This window comes from Talpa occidentalis, unplaced genomic scaffold (genome assembly GCF_014898055.3).
Source record: "Talpa occidentalis isolate TD23 unplaced genomic scaffold, MPIMG_talOcc4v2.1 talOcc4.16, whole genome shotgun sequence".
NCBI lineage: Eukaryota > Metazoa > Chordata > Mammalia > Eulipotyphla > Talpidae > Talpa > Talpa occidentalis.
In genome coordinates, this window is record NW_023601653.1 from 45,164,994 (window position 1) to 45,190,384 (window position 25,391).

The 25,391-nt window shown below is 41.6% G+C and overlaps 1 protein-coding gene across 7 annotated transcripts in view; it reads right to left on the reverse strand.

Moving 5' to 3' along the window:
* Positions 1 to 25,391, reverse strand: part of PPHLN1 (periphilin 1) — a 146,802-nt gene that overhangs the window by 82,571 nt on the left and 38,840 nt on the right. The window lies entirely within an intron of this gene.

Consider the following 25,391-nt stretch of genomic DNA (forward strand, 5'->3'; position numbering starts at 1 on the left):
GAGGGTTTAGTTTCTGATATAACACGTGTATAACCCAAAGCTGGCACTTTGGATAACTGTGGCACAGATGACATGAGTATAATCAAATACTTCAGAAATAAGGAATGCGTGTCTGGAGTCTTCCTTCTGCTGGTACCAAGAATCATCTCGCCCCCTAATTTCCCTCGCTCCATAGCTGGCAGGCAGGGTGACCGTGCAGGCAGTCACGGGTTCAGACATGGGAGCCTCCATTCCAGGGACGTTTTGAAAGCATCCATCTTTCACTTCTCTGTACACCTGCTGACAGTTCCTTAAATGGATCAACGGTTTCCTTACTATTCCATGGAACTGATGACAGTTTTCAACGAGTATGAAAAATATCCCAGCCTTGAAGTTGTTTACACCAATATTCACAGTTGATAAATTGGGCTGTCATTCTGATCTTACTGCAGAGGGCAAAAAGGGGATTTAGGACTGGTGTTGATCACCGCCATACAAGGCATAACCTGATCCTACATCTATTACCAGATTTCTGAATTTGCCACCATCTGTTGTTTTCCATCTATAACCTGTAACATGGAGGAAGCGGGTTATAACAGAGGAAAGGATATTTGGAAAGTAGACGGTGTTAAATCCTGAACTGGACACCTGAGAGAGTTTACAGACCCTCCTTACAATAAAAGATTTTACATTTGAACTGGAAACTTGACTCTCCTGGGACTGATTTGCTAGACATTGTTATTTGAAGACAGGTGAAGAAGACAAGATGGTTTCTCATGTGTGAATAGAAGACCAGCTAGTTGGAAGTTTTAAAAAATAATGCTATATTTATTTTATTTCGAATTAAATATCTATATCCCTAAAAAAAAAATCTCTATCTCTGATGCCCAGCTAAACTGCAAGGTCAGAATTAACCTGTGTAATTTTGCAAGTTGTGTAAGTCTGACTTTTATAACTTCAGAGCATTGAACCAGGTTCTTGGGACTGGAGGGGTTGGGAACCAGACTGTAAGTCTACCTGGCCACTGATTGATTCACTCCTGTCTGCTGGTCAAGAATTACTGCTTTGGGCCTCCCTGGTGGTGCAGGGGTTAAAGTCTCAGCACTATCAAGCTGTCCAGTTGTTGCAGCATGAGTTGGATGTCCTGCCAGGGATTTGATCCACATGGGGCAGCAGACCTCTACTGTCTCACCCACTGCCCCCCTCAGCAGTGGATTTCAGTAGATCTGCCTGTTCTGCTCCTCACTAAGTCTCGGGAATCCTCGCACCCCCACCCCCTCTGGCCTGCATCCCAGTTCTTTTTTTTCTTAAGATTTATTTATTTATTTATACAAGCACTGGGTACAGGCAGAAGCGCGGGAGGGTGAGAGAATTCACCAGAGCCAGAGTGGGGAACAGAATAGGCAGACTGATGAAATACACTGCTAAGGGGAGCAGCAGGCGTGTCAGGAGAGGTCTGTGCGGCATGTGGGACCCTCGCCTGTGGCCAGGAATCGAACCAGCGCTGCAGAGTCTGTGGGCAGCTTCGCAGCCCAGCGCTCAATCGCTGCACCAGGGTGGGGTAGGGGGTGCTGGGGGGGGACTACACCCCAGTTCTTATATGCATAAGTATATAAAAATAACTCTTTCCAAAAAAAAAAAAAGAGTACTGCTTTGATTAGTTCAGATTATACTAAGAATAACTAAGCTTTGACGCTGTCCGAAGCCTGCAGTTCCGGTTGGATCCCTGGCCGCTGGCGAGGGTCCCACATGGCGCAGCTGACCTCTCCTGCCACGCCCGCTGCTCCCCTGAGTGGTGTATTTTGTCGTCTGCCTGTTCTGTTCCCTGCTCTGTCTCTGGTGAATCCTCTCACTCTTCTGCGCATCTGGCTTGTACCCCGAATCTTATATAAACAAACAAACAAACAAATAAATAAATGAATAGATAAATAAATAAATAAATCTTTAAAAAAAATAAAAGAACAGGTTTATTAGGAAAAGGAGAAAGAAAAAGAGAGGTTCCTGCATAGTTATATAGGCAGGTAGGAGAGCTACCAAAGACCCTAATTTATGGCATTCAGTATCAGTAGTGAAAACATGAATTATTTTAAAACTGTTTTCACTTAGTTATTTACATATGTCCTTATCTTAAAATAGCTCCTGAATAGCAAACACGGAGATCTTATATCCACTTCCTTGCTATAAACCTTCAATAGAAATTTCAAATTAAAATCTCAGATCTTTACAGTGTCTTTTGTGTACCAGTAGTGCCCCATCCCTTTTATTTTTGCTTTGTTCTAGCTTTATTCTAACATTTGTGGTTCTTTGACCTCCATTAGTTTGGGGATGACACCTGAGAGGAAAAATCAAACAATGTCCAAAAATGAACAATGATGTAAAGTAATTAATTCATTAAAAAAAAATACTGCTGTGGATAAATTATTATTTCTTAAAATCTCAGCCCATTAAGCTCAATTGGGGAGCTTAATCAAAATATAAATATTTAACAATATAAATATTTAAGCCCCACTAAGCATTCAGAATCTGGGGGTAAGGGAGCATGGTACTGGGGGCAGGACTTAGACATTTGTATTTTTGAAAAACCTCCCCAGGTAATTATGATGCCCTGGCAAGTTTAGGAACACTTACTGCAGATGATGGAAGAAATGGATAGAATGAGACAGCAATTTTTAAACATTTATTTTTATTTATTTATGCATACAAGAACTGGGGTGCAGGCCATAGATGCGGGGATAGATGGGGAATGTGTGAAAGGATTCACCAGAGTCAGAGTGGGGAACAGAACAGGCAGATCTACTGAAATGCACTGCTGAGGGGAGCAGTGGGTGAGAAAGGAGAGGTCTGCTGCACCATGTGGGTCAGCTCCCTGGCAGGGGATTGAACTCATGCCGCAGTTGCTGGCCATAGATTGATAGTGCTGAGACTTAACCCCTATGCCACCAGGGAGGCCCTGAGAGCATTCTTAATGATGAAAAAGCCAATGGGCACCAAAAAGAGATTCATGGAGGGTTCAAAGCTGAGATTTCATGGTGATGGAGGCTAAGACTAGGACATTTAGGATGTGCATGTCGCAAGACCAGAAACTGGAGTTGGTGGTAGAAATAATGAATATTGTTAAATCAGCTATAGGAATGAAAACCCTTAGGAGCCAACTGCTGTAATAAGTGTCAGAAACTGTAGGAAGTACTCGGAGGCGCAGACCAGAGATGGGATAAAGAGATGGAGGGTCCTTATAGTGAATCCTGGTCTTTAAAATTAACCTCGTCACACCCTAGAAGCAATTAAACTTAACAACGGTAACAATTCCACAAAGGAATGAACCCCTCCCAAAAAGAACACTCTTGTCAGTGCAGTTTCTCCCTGGCAAGAGGCAGCTCTCTGGGCTGTCTTTGACTAAGCAAGTGTTTCCTTTTACTAACCTTTTTCCTTTGCAGTCTTTCTGCCCGCTTGTGTCTGGACAAGCGTCCTTCCCTTCCCTTTCCATAATAAACTTGCCCTTGTGGCTATAACCAAAAGCCCCTGCCTAGTGGCAAAATTTGCCATGTGCCACTGAAAGGGGCGCTCTGGTAAAACTTTTCTTGGAGGGAACCCCAGACCCGGCTCTCTGACCTCAACACCCCTGCAAATGGGCATCAGTGAGTATGTTTATTAGATAAGTATCTGTTTCCAAAAGCAGTTTATCTTGTTTTTTGTTTGTTTTTTTTGTTTGTTTTGTACTTACTTATTTTTTACCAATCAGAAATATCTCTAGTGTGAATAGTGGCAGTGGAGTAAGATAAGTATTTCTGAATCCTGGTGTTAGAAAGTTTAGATATGACTTTTAATTCAGAAATTATTCTAAAGTACAAGGATCTGAAAGAAAAATGGAACTGATGAAAACTGGCTTATCAAATCTGTGAGCTTCTGCCTGGACATGGTGTGTGTGTGTGTGTGTGTGTGTGCGCGTGTGTGTGTGTGTAGACCCATCCAGCTGTTAAACCAGTTGCAACATTCTTGTGCTTTGTGCTCTGTAACAACTTTGTCCTGAGCAAAACTGCCACAGAAGAATGACTATTTAAATAGATTGGCTGTTACCTGAGATCAGCAGGTAACTGATGATTATTTTAGAGGTGGGTAGTCTAAATAGTTGAGGGACAGGGTAGGAAGAAGCTGAGAAATTTGGAAGAAAAAATGGCTAGAAATCTCTGTAATCTGTTGTGTTGAGAAAAGATGTTTCTATTGACAAGGTGACCTTGTTGCACTGAGGGTTTGCCAGCTTGCTCTAATGCAAGTTCTTTCTCATTCTTCACTTACTAAGGATATGTTATCGGGCAGGGTGGGAGTACCCCAGAATCTTGAAACTTGTCCATTCTAAATAGCATCTGCCATCCACTGCACCAAGACAAAACATACTCCAGACCTTTGATGGAAAGCAACTTTAATACAATTAGTGTGTAACAAAGACAAGAAAAAGGATAAAGTTTTAAATCAAGCACCCAACATTACCTATGTCCGCCTGGGTAAATGTCCAGTCAAACAGGATTGTCCCGAAGCAGGGCAGCTGAGCCCCAAAAGCCTTCCACAAGTCTAAGGCCCCTCCTGATGGGGACCCACCCATAGGAAAGGGGCAGAAGGGGCCCAGCATGTCTGGTATGAAGGAGCAAAGTCAAAATCAAGATAAACACTGCCATTTTTTTTTAAAAAAAATTTATTTATTGTTTATACATACAAGAACTTGGGTACAGGCCAGAGGGAATGAGAGGATTCCCCAGAGACCGAGTGGGGAACAGACAGGCAGATTGACTGAAATCCACTGCTGAGGGGAGCAGCGGGGAGACAGGAGAGATCTGTTGTGCCATGTGGGTAGCTCCTTGGCCGGGGATAGAACTTGTGCTGCAGTGGCTGTGGCTTGCTTCATAGGTTGCATCTTAACCCCTTGTGCCACCAGGGAGGCCCTACACACTGCCATTGTTAACCTCTCTGTGGGTCTCTCACCCACGTCTGCTTCAACCAGTCCAGGACCAAGAAGCAAGCGCAGCTTCTTCATGTGTCTCTCTGCTCCATGTGCCTCCTCCAGGTCTCCTTCTGGCTCCCCATCCTGCTTCCTTCCTTCCCCAGCCTCCTCTCCAGCTTCTCCTCTTCCCTGCTCAGCTCCACTCTCCCTTGGGTGGTCCCCTTTCCCTGAGGACCACCCTGTTACAGATACTCTATTAACTGAGTTAGCATTTGAATGTCAACTTTTTGTTTTAGAAAGTCTATACATACAAATATGGATTCCCCAAATCACTTTTGGAACTTAAAAGCAGCAGAAAAGAGCCTGACTTTTACTAAGTGATCTTTATCCGAAGAGACCCGCTAATCTCAAAAGTAGAGTTAAGGTTTTTGCAGAAATTGGACAGGGAGTAACTGAAACTGATTTCCTAGTGGCAGGGATCACAGCCTTTGGAGCTGTAACAGAGGATTTGGGGCCACCCTCTGGGAGCATGGCTTCCAGTCCCTTTAAAGTGCTGCCACTGACAGGAGATAAGCACTGATAAGAGATGGATGGCAGCAGGGCCAGGACTGTTTTCTTTCTGGAACAGCCCTAATTTGAGTCTCCTGCCTCACTCCCCTTGCCCTGCTCTTCAAGTTAAGGCTGTTTGTTTGTTTGTTGTTGTTGTTGTTTTTATTTTTTTTTTAATGCTGTCAAATTTCAAATGTAAAATTCAGAAGAAACAAGGACTATCTCCTTGGGCTCTTTTAATGAATACTAAGGCACTCAAACCTTTAAACTCTCTTCACTTCTGAAAACTTGTGCTTTAAAAATATTCTATTTTATAAGATTTCTTGAAAGAGAATCTAGAGCATGCTGGTGAAACTTCTTAAACACTCTTACACTCAACTGGTAAAACACTTCTGGTAAATGAACCCAGGTCTTCCTGTAGCAGCCCCCTATGCTGAGTTAATAGCAAAATGATCAATTATCAATATCACAATAATAAAGCCAGTGCAGCACTGGAATTCTTAGTGCTTGAACTGAGGAAATTCTCAGGAAATGTGCATGGACTCTTGGCAGAGTAAGCCTCTAAACCACTTGGATTTTTATCCTTTACAAGAATGGTATTAAACTCCGATAAACAATGTTTGATGAAGTATTTGAAAATTTGACTGTTGTTTTCAATGCATTTGAACAACAGCAGGAGATCCAAAAGTTTTCTAGTTTTGTTACCCCTCGACCTAGGAAAACAGCGCTGGATTCCAGGACCTGGGCTAATCGGACAGCCCGCAGCATAGCAACTAATGCATCATGGGATCTGCGCGACAAATAAATGTTAGAAGAAACTAACAATTATGTCTTACAAGCAACAATCTCATTTAGAAAAATATTAAATTAGGGCCTCTGTGGAAAGTGGTACTTAAACAGTTCCATTTGGAGGACCCAGCTTGCTCTCTGCTAAGTGGCGTCGGTGGGCAAAGGGCGTTTGTTTCTGCCTGCCAGGAGCGTGATGGATGCGGCCGCGCCTGCAAGTTAGTAACCAACTTATTATTACAGCGGCGCTGAGGTTTGTCGTCGGGCTGTGCAAACAAATGATGGACATCATGTGGGAATGGCAGTAAGTGGAAAACGTCGTTTGTGAAACAGGCTTTTCAGCCCCCAAGTTAGCTGAGAGTGTAAAAACAAAGGTCTTTGCAACAGAGACAGTGAGCAAAGCATGATGGATAATCTCAGCCATGCACGTAATTGCTTCCAGGTGTTTGGACACTTTATTACTTGGGGGGTTCAGCTACCACACTGACAATGTTTTCTTTCTCCAACAGGATAACCCCTCAGAAGGCTGGTGCCAGCAGTTACTGTTACCTACATCACCCCAAGTTGGACTCGTTAGGGCCCCGTCTCCACACAACTGCCACATTAGGGAGATTTAATAAGGTGCATGTATAAAATGCAGTTCAGGGAAACCCCATGAAAAGTCAGCTGAGTGCTGGAAGTTTGTTTTCTCCATCTGGGTGAAGCCAACTGCTAGAAGTCGGAATAACTTTTTCAAAGATGGTTTGCGCCTCTGTAAGATATATTGAAAAGCAGTGCATAGTTTTTTTGTATTTAATGGGTTGGATTTCTAATATCATTTGCAAAGATTTTTGTATTTAGTATTTTGTGATTTAATTTGCATGCAAACAGAGTGAAAATATACTATGTTCTTCTCACTTTGATGTCACCACCCAGAAGCAAGAAAATTGAAGCAGTTTTCTTAAACACCTGTTTTTTCTAGGCTAGAGAAAACAGTCATGAATATGCCACATTTCATTGCTAAAAAACTTGTTCCAAGAACAATCAATACAAATTCATATGTAGATTGAGAGATTGATATTTCAATATCTGATTTTAAAAATTGCCACACAAAGATCAAAAACTTGTAAATGAAAATAAACACTATGGGCATTTTGTAGTTATTCAGAGTTACCCACCCCCACCCGTCTCCAGGATCTCGAGAATTATAGGATAGGGAAAGTTTTTTCAGACGCGGACAGAAATGATAGGATTGATGAAAATAATTATGGTATGTTGGAAAATACAATAACTCATCTCAACTATTTATCATTAAATGGTAGTTGATTAAAATATCCTCAAAAGAAATACATGTGAGGGCCTCCCTGGTGGTGCAGGGGTTAAGATGCAACCTATGAAGCAATCTGCAGCCACTTCAGCAAGAGTTCGATTCCCAGCTGTCCAGAGAGAAAGCCACATGGCGGGCCAGACCTATCCTGTCTCGCCCGCTGCTCCTCTCAGCAGTGTACTTCAGTCTGTCTGTCTGCCTGTTCTGTTCCCTGCTTTGGTGAATCTTCTCACCCCCTGCATCTCTGGCTTTTAACCCAATTCTTGTATAAAAATAAATAAATCTTTAAAAAAAAAGAAATACATGACAGAGAGAAACTTTATACCCTGATAAGAATATTTTTTTATTTACTATAAATTTTCACAAGGAAATGTGCCATCAACTATAGAAATGATTTTATCTATATTAAAAATTTTTATTAGTCTATGATTAAAAGCATCGATCATCATCATCTTCAGAAACATCCTTTCATTGAAGATACTAACTGACATTTATAAGGTGAAGGTTTGGCCCTTGGGGCAGAGGAGGACACAAGCGTTACATTCGGGGTTCCCTCAGCAGGACCCATCACCCATCGTTTACACATGTGCTTGTGTTCCTCTTCTCGTTTTAACCTTATCTAATATATTCACAAAGTGCTCAAAGGTTGGATTTTACATGTAAAAATTCAAATGCATTCTGACTCATATAGCTCAATCAAATTTTACACTAAAAATGATTTGTGTTGGTATATAGACCTAATCCCCAAGGAGGCAGAGAAGCAGAACTTTTGACCTGGGTGAGGCCAAATGCATCTGCAGTCCTGGCAGGGGGGCACAACGGGAAGCAAGATGGTTATTAAAAAATACACTGGTGTGAGAATTGCAATGAATTTTAATAAACTCATCTCCTTGCAATTTTAGCCCATTTCTCCTACAAGAATATAGAAACATACATCTTATAGAGAGAGAATGGCCCTCCTTATTAAAAAGGTGGCAACAATAACTTTTTATTGTTCCGATGTGCCAAGGGAAAGGTTTTTATTTTGTATAAAACCAGATAAACAGGGATCTGGGTCAACTATTTCACAGAGTATTTACTATTGCAATGGTTGCAATGATTTGTCTAAATTTATTTTCCTTTCCCATGACTGAAGCAGTGGGTCAAGAATATAGAACAGTCATCACATAGACATTCTGTAGCTGTCGGGTCTTGTGCTGCTCTTCCTAGGGTGCTACTCCTATTGCCTTCTGTTGTGTCCTGTTTTCATTTGCCATGAAGGTTTTCCTTCCTCCGTAGCCAGGTAAGTGTCTGGCCCTCTTCTCAGATCCTGCCCGTTGTTTCTTGCCCACATGGCCATCCTCTCTGTGGTCGGAAAGAGCATCTTCAAACAGCCATTCTTGGCAGCTTCCCACAAGACTCATAGAACCTCCCAGAAAAATATGCAACCTGGCACCCTTCAAAAGCTTGAACATGAACTTGGCTCAAGGCTTTCCTTGAGAACATTTCCTGAAAAAGTTAAGATGAAAGTGAGGAAAAAGGGATAAGTGGCTCTGGAAGGAGACAGCCATTGACAAAAGTTCTTTTCATATAGGGACTTAGGAAGGTTTTCAGCAAAGGAATCCCATCAGGGGGTTATTATTTTCCTTTTAATGAAGTTGAGTATTTTGAATAAGACAACCAAAATGCAGATGAAAGCAAAGTGAGAGCTTAATTGTTCATGCAGGGGCATCAGCCAAGAGGTGACTGCCCCTTCTTTCCTGCAGTAAGTGCTAGAGGGTGGCTGAGTTATTAGTCTCAGGAATCAAGAATGGCAGAGAGGACCCAGGCAGCTATGCCTCTGCACTTCATTTTCAGAAACAGATTGTGAGGGCTGAGGAAATCTAGGAAAAGAATGTTCTATGGTGATTGATTTATCAGGGAAATAGTAATTTGGGCTTGAGAACTTTACCTATGGGCTGTGACACGATCTTAAGCATTGACCCCTGCCCCTAGGCTGAGGGCTCCAGTACCCTGACATTTAATGCCTCTGAGAAGTGCACTTGTATATTCTTTATCTTGACTATCCAGACTTCATTCCACTTAGCGCTAAGGTAATCTTACATATTCGGTGTGGCTTAGCCCTCAGTCATGCTGACCCTCCCTGTTATCCCCTGGGCAAGGGCTGAACTCTCCTTTTGAAGATCATGAGTGTTGATTATAACATCACATAGCCTTTGCTTCCCAAGCCTTCTAGAGCAGTTACCAGTGTATGTATCTTAGTTACTGGATTTGTAATCACTTAATGGAAAGAAAATTTATGTGCCAGATCGCATATCACCTTCTGTTTGCATTTAATCTCCTTTAATCTTGTTGAAATATTTCTAATCTATGCATTATTGTCCTCATTTAAAAAATGTAGAGACTGAGGTCCAGAGAGTTTGTGGGGTGGCTCAGGTCTCCTACGCTGTTTCTCCCCCATAGACCTGAGACTCCCAGGGTAGGACAGGAACTGATTTTTACCCCCTCCAGGAGCTGTTAACTATGTGTGATTTAATTAGTGATTTTGACAAGTTCTCTGACATTTGACTTTGTAAACGTATGCTAAGGTATTAAGGAAAAGGGAATAAATTTTGTATTCAACATTGAAGTTAAGATTCTGTGTCAATCTGTTATAGGACAGGGAGAGGGGCAGCCCAAACCCCGCAAACCTGCCTATTCTAAATGGGTTCTGCCATCCGCCGCATCAACACAAAACATAGGACACTTTAATGGGAAGGATCTTTAATAAAAACTAGGAAACAATACAGGTGAGGCAAAGAATCTAGTTTCTAAATGAAGCACCCAAAGTTACCCGTCCCCTCGTGGGTAAAAGTCCATCCAAATGGGATTGGCCCAGAACAAGGCCCCAAAGCCTGCCACAAGTCTAAAGCATCTTCCAGTGGGGACCCACAGAAAAGGGTCACAAACAACTGGACAAGTCCGGAAGGAAAAGAGCAAAATCAACATCAAGATAAAAGCTGCCATTGTCACCTCCCCACGGGTCTCACCCACATCTGTGTCACCTAGTCCACGACCAAAAGACAAGCGCAGTTTCTTCACGTGTCTCTAGGCTCCATGTGCCTCCTCCAGGTCTCCTGGCTCCATCCTGCTTCCTTCCTCAGTCTCTTCTCCAGCTCCACCCTCCCTTGGGTGGGGCAGGGAACCTGGAACCTCCCCCTTTCCTGGGGACCACCCTGTTACAATCCCCCCTTTTAATTTTTATTCCACCATATCTATGGTGGCACAATCTCAGGGTGTAGTCTTAGGAGACAGTCTTTTTTTCAGGGTTACAATGTGTGTAAGAGAAGCAACAATTAGTCAGCAGCATTGTCCATGAATGTCCAGTATGACAGTTTCATTACTTAAAAATAGTCCATTATCCAAGCCAAAAGAAAAAAAATTTGGAGAATTGGCTAAAACAAGATAGCAAATATATCAAAATCACAGGAAAAAATGTTAAAATGGTTCAACTGATGTAAAACACAAATTTTCTCAACCTTGATCCCAAACTTTTAACAGCATAGCAAAAGTTTGCAAACTAAATCTACTTTTAAACCATTTTTCCTATTTTTGCATAAAATCACAGGGCAAAAATAACTAACAGCAATTTTTAGCTGGCTTTGTTGAAATACCCCATATAGGATCAGAGCGAACCGGCGCCATCCAGTCGATGTATGCTTCAGGTATAAAGTTGGTCTCATCAGACTCCACCTGGGCTTTCCTCTTCTCGAGGGTACCAGGGCATTTTCGTTGGCCGGGTTGTCCAGTCCTGCCAATGGAGGCAAGCTTCCTCACCTTCTTTGGAGGTCTCTGGAACCCTACAAACAAGGCAAACAGGTTCTCCTCTTCTTGGTTCAGCTCTTTTTCAACTTTTTGGAAGAACTCCACACAAAGCCACACAATCAAACACGCGTCCAATTTTTTTTTTTAAAACAGACAAAATCCCTATGGAAGTTATGCAAAAACAGACTCTAAGATAAGTAGCAAAATTACTACCACTATTTGTATGCCGTGTTGGTATCAAGGGGAGAGAAAATGTGACAAGTTAGCTTTGCTGGAAAAAAATTACAACCTTTCTGCAGATCCTGGTTACTCAAAACAAAACAAAACAAAACAAAACTTTGTGGATTCAGGACAAAATGCATATAAAAATTATCAGTATTATGTCAAAGAAAACTTGTAAATGTCAGGTGTATTTCCAGGTCTATTCAGTCCTTTGTAGGAAAGTTTTTACTCTTAACAGTTCCATCAATAGGAATCTGTTGAGACCTTTTCTCCCTATATTTTCAGAAACAATTCCTATAGATATTAAACAATTGAAGTATACAATATTACAAGGTGACAATCATCATTGACAATTTACATCCATATCAGGTCAAGGTGTTATTACCCGTTTACCCAAGTGACAATGCTTCCCTTCTAGTTTTACTCTACTAGGTGAGCCAAATAGAACAAATTCATCTAATGCCTTTCCCAGGAGGAAAGGGACGCCAAATCTGTTATAGGACAGGGAGAGGGGCAGCCCAAACCCCGCAAACCTGCCTATTCTAAATGGGTTCTGCCATCCGCCGCATCAACACAAAACATAGGACACTTTAATGGGAAGGATCTTTAATAAAAACTAGGAAACAATACAGGTGAGGCAAAGAATCTAGTTTCTAAATGAAGCACCCAAAGTTACCCGTCCCTCGTGGGTAAAAGTCCATCCAAATGGGATTGGCCCAGAACAAGGCCCCAAAGCCTGCCACAAGTCTAAAGCATCTTCCAGTGGGGACCCACAGAAAAGGGTCACAAACAACTGGACAAGTCCGGAAGGAAAAGAGCAAAATCAACATCAAGATAAAAGCTGCCATTGTCACCTCCCCACGGGTCTCACCCACATCTGTGTCACCTAGTCCACGACCAAAAGACAAGCGCAGTTTCTTCACGTGTCTCTAGGCTCCATGTGCCTCCTCCAGGTCTCCTGGCTCCATCCTGCTTCCTTCCTCAGTCTCTTCTCCAGCTTCTCCTCTTCCTGCTCAGCTCCACCCTCCCTTGGGTGGGGCAGGGAACCTGGAACCTCCCCCTTTCCTGGGGACCACCCTGTTACAATTCTAGCATCAGAAGTCCCAGTGATAGGGTGAAATGATGAGGAAAGTATTTATTGGGCTGAAAGTCCTCAAATTTCTCCCCATCATTATATTGCATTTTAAATATGGATGAATTAAAGAAATGTCAGGGACAATTCATTTATGTGAAATACCTGCAACACATAAAATTCCTGTGATTTTCTTGATTTCCTCCTAGCAAATCAAGCAGACATTGAGATCCATGTCACCCCGAGAACAGAGAAAGGACACACTTGGTCTGGAGTCACTGTTTCTGGGGAAGAGAAAATTTTGAAGGCAGTTTAATGTAATTCTCCAAGAATTGGGATCCATTTCAGGGGAAACTGAGCTACATTAAAATAAAAGGTCGCAGCCCTAGATGTGCTGTAACTGTGTGACCCTCCCCTAAAAAGGGGAGATTCCAGGTTCCCTGCCCTACCCAAGAGAGAGTGGAGCTGAGCAGGAAGGAGAAGGAAGGAAGGAGATCAAAATGTAGACCTGGAGGAGACATATGAAGCAGAGACATATGAAGAAGCTGCACTTGCTTCTTGGCCTTGGACTTGTACCAGGGACTTGGGTAACATGGAAGGAGACTCCTCAAAAGAGACAGAGATGTGGGTGAGAGACCCATGGCAGCGTTTATCTTGACTTGGGTTTTGATTTTGCTCTTTTCCTTTTGGACTTGTCTGGACCCTTCTGCCCATTTCCTATGGGTCCCCACCAGGAGATGCCTTAGACTATGGCAAGATTTTAGGCCTCAGTGCCACAGGCTTTGGGCAAACCCTGTTCGGCTGGGTACTTACCCACACAGGATGCGTGACTTTGGGTGTTCAATTGGAATCTATTTTAACTATATTCTTTCTCTTCTCTCTATTGCACACCAGTTGTGTTAAAGTTACTTTCTACTGAAAGTCTATTGCACTGAAGTATGGTTTGTCCTGATGTGGTGGATAGTAGAACCTACTTAGAGGAGGCAGGTTTGGGGGTCTGGGGTGTCCCTCGTGCCCTGAAATAGTGGCATGAGGCACTCTGCTGGCCACGTGGCTGAGAGAAACCCAAGGGACGCAGTTAGGGTGACTGTTTCTCACTGGCTGAGCAGATATTGTTTGAGTTGAGCAACCAGACAGTCTCCCAAACTGAGAGGAAAGCAGCAAGGAGTCAAGACGACAAAGGTCTTTGGGGAGAGCCCGGGTCTCCCTTCCTCACTCTCTTGATCTTCACTACCCAGTAATTTGCTTGGCCCTCAGTGCTAAAAAAAGTTTGTTAAATGAGTGGCTATTAGAAGCTACCATGGAACTGTGCTTTTGCCAAAATACAAATTATGTCATATAAAATATTAACTAACGTGTTCTATGAGACCAAGAGACCTATTATTTGGGAACACTTGTGAGACCATTTATGGACTAATCTGAGTTAGGTAGAGAGAATTGGGGGCTGAGGGGCAGTGATTTCCATAGGAGAAGCCAGGTTGGAGTTTCAGTGTTGTTTTCTCCCCATCCTATTGTTACCCCCGGACAGGCGTGTGCAGGGAATGTGAGTGACGTGCTTGTGTATTTGTGCTGCGATGGACACCATGGACAGTCCTCCCAGGATGATAGAGGAGTACTCTGGGAAACTGGCTGATCATTTTCAGAGATTGTTTAATAAATCATTATTATATATTTTTTCATATATTCTATGAGCTCCATCATGGCCAGAAGAGTAAATGTCACTTCTAAAAATTCTTTATACAGTTGGAGGGACTGACTAATCCCAGGAGAATCTCCTTGAAAATTTAGTTTACAAACAAAATAAACCAATGGATGTGTTGAAGAGTTCGAAACTAGAAATTTATTTAATTCGGTCTTGATTTTAGTGCCACTTTAACTTGCAGTTGGCAGCCTGGTGTAATACTTCCAAGACTGCTGACTTGAATTCCATTTCGATCTTACAAGACTTTTTAAAAGCTTATTTCCTTAAAAGGAACAAGAAGGCCTGTTTTTGTTCCTCACAGAGGAATTTGTGCAGGAAACAAGAAGGTAACAGGGTTAGTTATTTGAAGCCGATTCCTGCTGTGTGCAACATCGTTGGCTAAATTGCATCTAAGGCTACAAAGACAGTTTACTCAAAATAGATATAAAAGCTTCTGTCAATCCTAGAGAGCAAATGAAATCAAAGACCATACCCTTTCTGCATTTCAGAATTTCTGGAATATTATTTTGGTTTCCTGATTTAGATGGGAGGTACAAATTCACAGTGATTATCAGATGTTTTTAATTAGCACCTATAAATATTGTTCATAGCATATAAGTCTTTACAATTGGCAGTAAGTTCCTAAGAGATATCAAGAAGCAAAGACACATTCTGAAGGAAAAGTGAGGACCTGAAAAAAATGGAATTCTAGAGGGGGGGATGACCCCAATTCTCACTTGATGAGTAGGTATCTTGTTTCCAGGGAGGTGCCACTTATTCAAAGGAAAGAAGCAACTTGAACAAACCTCAAACTGGAGACATTGTTTCATGGTTCATTGACAGAAGGAAGCAGCCAGAACCCAGTCCTTGGATTTTCAGAGAACCCCATCAGATTGCACTCAGAAATGGGGATGATGATGATGATGATGATGATTTCATTGTTGACTAAGCAAATATGGGTGTCCACGGTGTCTGTCCAAGTGGTCACAGACTCATCGTTGGTGAGGATGAGTGTGCCAAGTGGCTTTGGCACACTTAGGGTCATCCATTTTTCTGTTTGTTTAGAAACAAAACATAATCAAGTTTGTGCAATGATTAGGATTTGTGTTCAGTGCTGACAAGCAGCCCAGTTGTGAAGGAACAAAGTCAAGGCTATGAGAACAAAGCCAGATTTCAGTGCAATGCTGGGCTAGGTGTGGTGAGCAGCGGAGTGGGAAGGAACACAAAAATGTAAAAATCAGGAGAGAGAGACAAAAGGAGGAACACAGGGCAGGACGTCACAAAAGCAACACTGAAGCTTTTCTTCTCTTCCTGAGAAGCCGGCTGCACCTTCTATAATAAAATAATAATGCCTTAGATTTACATCTAAATTTTTTTTAAAAAGATTTTATTTCTGTGTAGAAGAGCTGGGGTGCAGGCCAGAGGTGTGTGTGTGGTGGGGTAGAGGGGAGTGAGAAGATTCACCAGAGACTGAGTGGGGACCAGATCAGGAGGATCCATTGAAATCCACTGCTGAGGGGAGCAGCAGGTGAGACAGGAGAGGTTTGCAGTGCCATGTGGTTGAGCTCCCTGGCTGGGGATTGAACTCAGGCTGTAGCGGTGACAGGGCTGAGACTTAACCACCAGGCCACAAGGGAGGCCCTATTTAATTATGAAAATAGTAACTTTGATCTCTAACATTCTGTAGTCAGGTGTACATCATTATAATTCACCTCTGAATAAGGTACATTATGGTCTCCACCAAACCTAGTTTCCATCCACATCTAAATAATTAATCCCTTTTATCTGATTCTCCTACTCCCTCCTACTTCTCTCTGGTGACATTTCTCATAATCTAAGTGTCTGTTAACATTTCAGAGTGTTTTTAATTTGTTGAAAGGAATTTCATTTCATGACCTTTTTCCCTTCTGGTACCTTGTATCATCAGATATCCAGTCTCTCTTCTCTCCCCTCTCTCTCCTCTCCTCTCTCCTCTCTTTCTCTGTCTCTCCTACCCACCTTCTTCCCTTCCTACTTTCTTTCCCTCCTTTCATTCTTCTATCACACAACACCACTTCTCCCAACCAGAAGTACCTGTCCAATTCCTTTTGTACCCCATCAAGACACTACTATCTTTCTTGGCTCTGAATCTCCAAACTTCCAGAACTAGTGGATTATACCACTGCCTTGGGTTTACCATGAAACACACTCTTAAGGGTGGGCCACTCCCTTTCCCAGCATTTCTGCTTACTTTGCCTCCTTCACATCATCACAATAGAAGCCACTGGACACTGGTGCAAGGGGTTAAGATGCAACCTATGAAGCTATCTGCAGCCTCTGCAGCACAAGTTTGATCCCCAGCCAGGGAGCTACCCACATGGAGTGGCAGACCTCTCCTGACTTGCCCTCTGCTCCCCTCAGCAGTGTATTTCAGTTAATCTGCCTGTTCTGTTCCCCACTCTGTCTCTGGTGAATCCTCTAACCCCCACACACCTCTGGCCTGTACCCCAGTTCTTGTATGCAAAATAAATAAATCTTTAAACAGAAAAAAAAAGTCACTGGACACTTCTTTTTAACCCTTTCCCTGTGATTCCATAATGCACATTCCTCATTCTCTCTGTCTCTGAAAATCCTTCCTCTCCATTTTTCTCTATTTCTTCTTGATAGTCTCCATAAAGGATCTTTCCTTAGGAATAGTTCCTGTTCCTTCTATTCTAGTTTACTTGTTGCCTGATTCAAGTTAAGCTTCAGTGAACAGCTCTATGCAAACAACTTCCAATTTGTTTTTCTTACCCTGATTTCACCCCCATGTTTCCTTTCCACATCTCCAAACTGACATCAAACCGTTATACCTGACTGTTCCATCAGCACTTATTATCCCTCTCTCTGTAATATCTTACATTCACCTCCATGTTTTGCCCTCAGTGTCACTGCCCTGGTTCAAATGCTCATGGTCTTTTGCCTGACCCTATGCAGGGTCCCTAACTGTCTCTATCTTCACACTCCTTGGACTCATCATCTATCCTGCTGCCAAATGCATTTTCCCAGAGCATGATGTAATCCTATGTTTCTCCTGTTCAAAAATTCTCAAGACCTCTCAACCTACAGATGAGAGCATCAACTCTTTCTGCTATAAATTCAATTTATCATGACTCACACCCACCATGTCTCCTCACATGACTTTCATTTTAGCTCAAATGAGCTACAAAGAGTTCCTGACACTTTCTCAAGTCCCTTCATTCATATATTTTCTTTGATATGTAATAATTTTCTCCCATCTATTTCTAAATTCCACTCCATCCTATCAGTCTAAGTAGAACTATAACTGACATACAGAGTCTTCCCTTATTTACTCCCACTTCCCACCAGGAAAACTCCATCCTCACAATAATGTCATTGATTATGGTCTCCCCTACACATTTGCTGCCTTATGTATATTAATTTATTCACATGTCCTAAATCTCCTAATAAATTCCCTTGAAAACTGAAGCTATATTGTTTCCAAAGCATCTAGTATATTGTCTGGTACATGAGAGTTTCATTTGTTTTATTCACTTCATAAATATTTACTGGGTAGTCACTGGTGCATTGAGAATTCAATGGCTAATGAAATACCATCCTTGTGTCCATACCTTAATGGGGTTTACAACTTAGATATAAAGAAAAAAGATGTTTATTGCAAAAACAAAAACATTTGAGAACAAAATATTTGAAAACATATTTCTTAATTGTCAATATTTTATAGAACTGGGATTCTTCAGCATAAAAGTTCAATGTAGGGGGCCTCCCTGTGGCCTAGGGGTTAAGTCTCAGCAATGTCACTGCTGTAGCCTGAGTTCCATCCCTGCCCAGGGAGCTGACCCACGTGGCTCAGCAGATCTCTTCTGTCTCGCCTGCTGCTCCCTTCAGCAGCGGATTTCAGTCAATCTGTCTGTTCTGCTCCCCACTGTGTCTCTGGGAAGTCTCTCATGTGCCACACCTCTGGCTACACTCCAGTTCTTCTACACAAAAATAAAATCTTTTAAAAATAATAATAATTAAACAAAAAAAAACCAACCCTGAAATCTTTTAACAATGTGTTAACAATATAAGATTAAGGGTCTTTATTACTTCAATTTGTTTATGTATTTGTGTGTGTGTGTGTGTGTGTGTGTGTGTGTGTGTGTGTGTGTGTTTGTGAAAGAGAGAGAGAGGAGAGAAAGAGAGAGAGAGAAATGGATGGAACATTTGGAATTATCCTGGGGTCATCAGACACTTTTTCCCTGAAATTCTTTCCAGCAGAGGCTAGAAAAGGCACTTGGTAAATAGACATCAGATTGTCTATTGAGTATGTTTACCTGAATTCTGCTTTAACCAAGGCTCAAATTATGTTTTTGCAGAAGATCCTTTTCTTATTATTTTCTCACCATGTGTTGGCTGGAATGTCCCCTGAACACACTTGTTCTTCCAGCTGGAAAAAAAAATAGACCTAGACTTTTCATTTTAGTTTGTAAGGACTTATGGTTGGAGCAATTGCTTGGACTTGTTCACTCATGTGTACGGCTGCGATTAGAATGGTACCATTGAGTCACTTTATACCATTTTAGGGCTATTTCTGCTGATCTGGGCATGGGTTTAGGCTGCTTTTGAAAATGGAAACCCATGCCAAAATTACACGCATGTTCGTAAATTATAAACAAACACACAATTATGCACACAATCGGACACACCCTCTATAATAATAAAACTGAAACCAAAGGCACCACACAAAATACTTTTGAGTTTTGCTGGCAGGGATTGTGGAAGACTTTTTGTAATACTGGGCTCAATTTTCAGAGTTTATTACAAATCCACAATTAGAGATAGTACACACACAAAAAATTATTCTCAGATGTAGGATTGTAGTACTGTTTGTAACTGCAATGTGGATTATCTGGGGCGCTGTTTGAGATTCGCCATATAGTGCTTATAACAGCATGTAGTCCTGTTTGCGTTGTCAACATATTTTTGGAAAAGTTCTTTTATTTGCTTTTCAGCATGCCTAGGCCTTTGCAATTTGTTCTCTTATTTAGACTGTATAAACAGCATCAAGATGCTTTTTCCTTTCATTCAAATAAACAATGACTTTGTAACTAAGAAGAAAATTAGTAACAGGTGAAAGTTTATTTTTAATGATGTTGAGATCAAATTGCTGTTTAACTTACAGAACAAACTCCCCCCATGTCTCCTTTAATGTTTCAAAATTATTTATAAATTAAACTTACACAACCTCTAAACATGCTCCATGCATAAAGATGGCCTTTTTATTCTTTATTACTAACAGAATCCAAAGGATATTGTTTTGTTCTGACTTTTGTCTTGGAATGCTTATTTTTAAACCATCTTGCATTAAAAAATTTACATAGTACTGTCTTGGAGATTTTTAATTTTGATCTTGTGTGTGAAGCAAATTTCTGTGCTTAGCATTAGGTTTCTTTTAAAAGCCATGCTAATGTTTGCTTTTATCAGGGATGTTTATATTGTGTATGTATTTGTTTGTGTTCTATTTCATTGTATTAACATGATTTGTGTCTTTGTGGTACTTTGGTAGTTATCTTATGTCATTACTACAATTTACAGAGTTTATAACTACCAATCCGATAAGAGTATTTACTAGAGGTTTAATCCTTGCTACTTGCCCTTCTTTCTTTAAAAGTAATGGAGTGACCCAATCAAAAAATGGGCAGAAAAACTAAAAAAGACACTTCTTCAAGGAATAAATGCAAATGGCCAACATTTGCATTTGTTCAACATCACTAATTATCAGGAAGTGCAAATCAAAACCACAATATGTTACCACCTCACTTCAGTGAGAATGGCCCACATTAAAAAAAAACAAAAAACAAAAAATCAACTGGAAACAACAAATGCTCACGAGGATATGAAGAAAAAGGAATCCTCCTATACTGTTGGTGGGAATGCAAACTGGCCTAGCCATTATGGAAAGCTGTGTGGAGATTCCTCAGAATACTAAAAGTGGATCTACCTTATGATCTGGTGACTCCACTCCCATGACTGTACCTAAAGGACACAAAAACACTAATTAAGAGGGAAACTTGCACTCCTGTGTTTATTGCAGCACTATTCACAATAACCAAGATATGGAAACAACCCAAATGCACTAAAATAGACAAATGGATCAAAAAGTTGTGGTATATTTATACAATGGAATATTACTCAGCAATCAAAAAAAGACAAACTCATGTCTTTTTTGACATGAGTCACGTGTCACAAACTATTTATAGCAACATAGATGGAGCTGGAAGGGATGGTGCTAGCCAAAATTAGTCAGAAGGAAAAAGATAAAAACTGGATGGTTTTGCTTATGTGTGGCATATAGAGAAACAAAGCAAAAGGTTAAGAAAAACACAAAAACCAACAAGCAAAGCATACCTCTGAGGAATAAAGCAAAGAAGGGAATGGGAGGGGGGTCAAAACAGAGGCTGAAGGACTATGGTGATGGTTCACAGGTGATAGAGTAGCGGGAGGACCATGGGGACTACAGTGATGTAAGATAAAAATTAATTTAAAAAGTGATGGAGTCTCTTGCACTTATAGAATCACATACAATATTCATCTAGATCTAATTCTGCCCAGTATATCCATCCTTCTATCATAAATTTCTACTGAAATAAGTCAGATGTTGAATGTTTCCTTAAGTGATAGCTTCATGAAGCATTTGAAACAGAAGGAAGCCAGATATCAGCTCAAACAAAGAATATTTTAAAAGTGAAGAGCTCTGCAGAGATGGGACTCATGGGTTCGAAGGGTTGGAGTTTCCTACTAAGTGTGTTGATGAGCCTCGGGAGGAGTAACTGGGGAGAATTAGGGGAGTAATTGGGGAGAATTCTCAATTCCTGGTTGGACTTGTTAGTGGGATACTAAGAATCTACCAGTCTATGAAAATTTCAAATGAGATAATTTCACAAAAGATTCAATTGGAAACAATGTGGGTTTTGAATATTGGGGGTGTGACTTGGTAGGTAGATGGGTTTGAGAAAGGAGATGTAGGTTTATATGGTCTCAAAAAACTTTGGTGACAAGTTAGAATTTTATTTTCTTTTGTTCCAGCATTGCAAACTTCCTGTCACTGAAGACATTTACTAGTAGCAATATTTATGAATATGTCCAAATTAAATCTTTCCAGTGATCTCACTTATTCCCAAATAAGAAAAGTTGATGAGAGTGAAAACTTCTGTGGGCTGAGGATATGTCTTCTATGTCTTATATGTCTTCTACCCCTTGACATTCTTGTGAGTATGGGATTTTAGAAATTCTGCACAGATGTAATCCAGTTCCACACGATAAGCTCTTTATTAGATATCAGTTATGTGTATTAATTATGTTAACATAAGACGCAGTCCTATAATTTGCATCAGAGGGATAGATTGCAGGTGAAAACTTGGGTATTTTTCATTCTCTTCTACTTTTCCCCTCATATTCCCTCCCCTTCTTTCTCACTGGCAAACTGGGTAAGTAAATCTGGATTAGAGAGGCAAGAGTAGCTTGGCGAACAAGTTCTGATAATGGAGACTTCTGGGGTTAGCAGTGAATCAGGATGTAGGGAAACCTGCAAAATTCTATCTAGGGAATGGGTCGAATTCATGCATTTATCGATACATACAGTACCTAGCACACAGAAATCTCCCACCATGTTGATTTAACCAATGAGTGGGTAAGATAAATTTCTCTGTTGCTCTTCTATCTGTTTTTTTTTTAAAGATTTATTTATTTATGCATACAAGAACTGGGGTTTAAGCCAGAGGTGTGGGGGGTGAGAGGATTCATCAGAGACAGAGTGCAGAACAGAACAGGTAGACTAAATGAAATACACTGCTGAGGGGAGCAGTGGGTGAGGGAGGAGAAGTCTGCTGTGCCATGTGGAAGCCTCCCTGGCCACCCGGGGATTGAACTCATGCTGCAGTGTTTGGCAATAGCTTGACAGCTTTGTCTTTAACTCTTGTGCCACCAGGGAGACCCACCACTTGTTTTTCTAATGCCTTTTTCCTCCTTCTATTACAGGGTAGGGTGAGGGGTGCCCCAGGACCCTTAAACCTGTTTCCTGTCAATGGGTTCTGCCATCTGCTGCATCAAGACAAACCTACTCTTAGTGCATAAGACCTTCAATAGAAAGGAACTTTAATACAATTAGTGCTCAACAGAGAGAAGAGAGAAAGAATATAGTTAAAATAGTTTCCAATTAAACAACCAAAGTCATCTATCCTCTCATGGGTAAATGCCCAGCCCAACAAGGTTGGCCCAAAGCAGGACCACTGAGATCTGAAAGCCTGTCACAAGTCTAAGACACCTCCTGATGGGGACCTACAGGAAAAGGGCAGAGGGGCCAGGAAAATGTGGACGGAAAGAGCAAAATCCAAATCCAAATTAAGATAAAGGCTGCCACTGTCAACCTCCCCACAGGTCTTTTACCCACGTCTCTGTCTATTTTAAGTGTCTCTGCCCATGCCCCCCAAGTCCCTGGTACAAGTCCAGGGTCGAGAAGAAAGTGTAGCTTCTTCATGTGTCTCTCTGCTCTGTGTGCCTCCTCCAGGTCCTCTTCTTAATCTCCTGCTTCTTGCTGCTCAGCTTCACCCTCCCTTGGGTGGGGCAGGGAACCTGGAACCTCCCCTTTCTATGGAGATCACACTGTTACACTTCTCATTTTGGCATAAATCCAATTATTATACTTCTATGGCTATCCAAAATGCCTTCTCATCAACTCCAAATCAAGGTCACTGTGCTCAAAGGAGGTTATCCTGATTATTCCTACTCTGGAGTAAATGAGCCCCCAGTTTCTAAGAGGTGTTTGCATTTTAAAAACCAGCTGTTGGTCAGGTGGGGTATTGGTGACAGTATGGAGAGCACAGTTTTGAATCATTATGCTCACAATTCTGTGGGCGAGGATTCACATAGCATATCTGGGGCCTCCACTGGAAATGACCTTCAGTGACTGGGGGTGACTTGAAGGAATGGGCTTCCTTAAGCACGTGCTTAGCATCTGGGTTGGGGTTATTTCAGGACTGGGAACCCCTAGGCCTGCTGATTCATGTGAAGAAGAAGGAGCCTCTCTTCTTGGTGGAGGAGAATCAAGGTCATGGTGTGGACGAGCATGTGACCTGGGAGTTAGTGGTAAGATCCTGTTTGGAAAATGAGCCAGTCATTGCACTTAACAATGTTGCCCCATGGCCTCCCTGGTGGTGCAGGGGTTAAAGTTTCAGTGCTATCAAGATATCACCAGCCAGGCTGCCCTGGTGGCACAAGGGGTTAAGAGTTCGATCCTCAGCCAGGGAGCTGACCCACATGGCGCAGCAGACCTCTCTTGACTTGCCCGCTGCTCCCCTCGGCAGTGTGTTTTGGTCAATCTGCCTGTTCTGTTCCCCACTCTGCCTCTGGTAGATCCACTCACAGCCTGCACCTCTGGCCTATACCCCAGTTCTTGTATGCATAAATGGATAAATTTAAAAAAAAGTCCTTTCCTTTAAAGTTATCACCTGCCACTGCAGCAAGAGGAGTTCCATCCCTGGCCAGGGAGCTGACCTACATGGGGCACAGCAGACCTCTTCTGTCTCACCCACTGCTCCCCTCAGCAGTGGATTTCAGTAGATTTGTCTGTTCTGCTCCCCACTCTGTCTTTGGTGAATCCTCTTGTCCCTGCACCTCTGGCCTACACCCTTTTTTGTATGTATAAATAAAAATCTTCAAAAAAAAAGTGTTGCCACTTATTAGCGCAACCCCATTTTACACTCACTCTCCCCTCTTCAAAACCACCCTACAAGGCAAACATTACCCTCATTGCTGAGCTAAAGAAACTGAGGCCCAAAGCAGCTGCGAGACTTGCCTCAGGCCACACAACTACTGAGTGATAAAGCAAGGATTGTAGCCAGGTCTGTTTTACTCCAGAGCCCACACTCCTTCCATTATGTGACATTTTTATATTAGATTATATGGGGAAAGGGGAAAATTGTATTTTAATAGAACTGGTTTTAACTTGCCATGGTAATTAGTAAATTATAAGGGATTATTTAAACTGAAATAAATATATGCTCCCATTTGAGAAATGAGAACATCCCCCACAGTACTAGTCATTTTCCCTTCCTGATTTTTTTGGGGTGTATGTGTGTGTACTCCAGAATGACTTGAAAGTATGTTGTAAACATGCATGTAGGTTTTCTAAATTTGGGTTATGGCCTGTTTGGGCATAACTGGGATAGTCATATGCTTTAGGGAAGGGAAGAACAATGCATCCAAAGTTTTTGCGGGTCCTTGAGCAACAGACTCTGAAAATGTTAACAATCTGTGGCAGATACGGTGGGGAGAGGGGGAAATCAATTGTTTTTCACCACATTTTCGTGTTCCAAAAATTTCTGACTTATCTCTCTACAGACTCTCTGACATTAATTAAAAACAACTTGAGTTTTTTTGTGGCGGATTAGGTAGAATTTTGAGATTGTTCATTTCAAAGAGAGAAGATTGATGCAAAGGCTGTTTGTATCTGGAAGGAAAGGGACATTGCTGTGACCTGGAGGTGACTAAAAAGGCACTTGGCAAAATTTATACAAATACTAAATTTCTGGTTCTAGAGACTCTGTGTCTGTGTGTGTGTACATGTGGGAGGGAAATGATGGGAAGAAAGGTCAGGGTAGCTGGGAGAAACATGCTACTTTTCTACAAGGAAAAATATTGCTTTAAAACTAGGTTTGATTTATGTAGCTTGCATATATTTACTTTAGAGAACAAAGAATAAATTATCAGACCTCTGAATGAGCGGTTACATTCCATGGACACAGATGCCTTAAAATAGTGTGCTGTTACACTTTCTAGATAAATGTGCTAATCATTTATAACTCCCAGGCAGTTGGAGTGGGGTCCTGAGGTGTTTTCAGGGAATAGAACCTCAGGTCTATGTCGTTACTGCTAATTGAGCGTTTCTGTCATTATTCACAGTTTGATTTTAAAAGTTTCCTCTCCAGAGTTCCCATGGAACACTACTACACACCACAGGCATCTAGGCTTGTCCAGAGAAAACATTATGGTTTCAGATTCTAAGAGGGAGGTGTGTTTTTCTAGGAAAGATGTTCAGAAC